Source organism: Olea europaea, unplaced genomic scaffold (genome assembly GCF_002742605.1).
Source record: "Olea europaea var. sylvestris unplaced genomic scaffold, O_europaea_v1 scaffold5419, whole genome shotgun sequence".
NCBI lineage: Eukaryota > Viridiplantae > Streptophyta > Magnoliopsida > Lamiales > Oleaceae > Olea > Olea europaea.
The window spans coordinates 12263-14247 of NW_019263746.1; positions in this window are offsets into that span (position 1 = coordinate 12263).

A 1985-nucleotide genomic window follows, 5' to 3' on the forward strand; every position below is an offset into this window, starting at 1 on the left:
GACCGGATATAGATAGATAACATGAGAAAGGTTCCTTATGCTTCGGCTGTGGAAAGTCTCATGTATGCTATGTTTTGCACTAGACCGGATATTTGTTATGCTGTGGGTATTGTTAGTCGTTATCGGTCTAATCCAGGACCAGAACATTGGGTAGCGGTAAAGCATATACTCAAGTATCTTTGGAGAACGAGAAATTATATACTTGTCTGCTCAAGACACGATCTAAATCCTATTGGATATACTGATTCTGATTTCAATCCGATCGTGACTTTAGGAAGTCTACATCGGGATCAGTATCTACACTGGGAGGTGGAGCTGTGGTATGGAGGAGTATCAAGCAATCTTGTATTGCTGATTCCACCATGGAGGCAGAATATGTAGCGGCTTGTGAAGCTGCTAAAGAAGCTGTATGGTTCAAGAAGTTTCTTTTGGACCTTGACGTGGTACCTTTGGCAATGGGGCCCATAACGCTTTATTGCGATAATAGTGGGGTGGTTGCTAATGCTAAAGAACCGAGAAGTCATTAGGGTGGCAAGCATATCAAAAGAAAATATCACCTTGTTAGAGAAATTGTTCATCAAGGAGACGTGACAGTTGTAAGATTGCATCAGCAGATAATCTTGTGAATCCGTTCACTAAGACCTTACAAGCTAAGGCTTTTGATGGACATTTTAAGGGATGGGTATTCTTGATATGTCATACATACTCTAAGAAGGACAGGTGGGAGATTGTTAGTTTGATGCCCATTCTTCGAGTAATATTCTGTAAAATCACATTATGAATTTACGTTCGTTTATTTGCGTGTTATAATTTGAAGTGATTGTCTAATGTTCCATGATCATAAAGGACGTCACAAATTGTATACTTGATGGATCGGGTATATTAAGACACAATTTGTGATATGATCAAAATTATGTCGTTCACAATCGGTTCATAAAGTTGGACGCTTTATGTTGATAAGATTGTTTTGTTCTTATTAAGATTTATCTAGATCTTGAAATAGGAACAATAATGTGTTTCGATGCACATTAAACGGGATCGCGTAGATGACTCATTTGTGACCGTTTGAAATGAGACTCTACGTGATTATCAAACAGGTCACCTAAATTCTGAGTGAGTAATGTACCTTTGATTGCTAGTTCAAGTTCTTTGAGGTACCAATGAGTGAAGTCTTAAATAGAAGATTGATCTCGGTGCTTTGGGAATCGGGCCGAAACAATTAGAGATCATATACTTACAATATTGAAATCCATTAATCATTGAGATGAGACGATCGTCACTCTAAGGTATTTTCCTAGGCAAATTGAATCTGAGCTCAATAGGTCGACGATGAGATCGTTAGACTTTACATTGTGATTTGATCACAATGAATTTGCTGTATGAAAATGGGACTTAGAGGGTAATGCATGTTGAAGGGCAAAATGGTCATTTTGCCAGTTTCAACATATTAACGGTCAAATGGGGGTTGACTTGTGGAACGATAATCAGAGGATATTGTTATTGGATCATAATTTGCTTCTATAATTATCACTCGACTCGAGAGTGCAATCTCAATTTTTTGGTAGAATAAGTCGGGATTAATAGATATATCTCAATTGGTCAAGAGTTGACTCAATTGAAAACATCTATTGAAGCTTGGGTCATGTGAGTCCAATTAGGTCCTTCTCTTGGCTCCAATAAAAGGTGTGTGACTTAATTGGCATACTACAATAAAGTCTAAGGAAATTTGTGCAATTTCAAAACCCTAATAGGTCATTATAAATATGCACATTATTGGCATATTTTGGTGTGATTTTAGGGTTAGCCACTTTTCACATTCCCCAAAAGAAATAACACCTAGTGGAGAACAAGGGAGAAGATCTAAGGGAGGAAACAATTGGCTAGGCCATTAATAGCTCCTTTAAAAAGGTTATCTCCTCCCCTTTCTACATATGTGAGGATTTAATAATCCAATGATCTCAAGGTCAAATAAATCCTTATATACA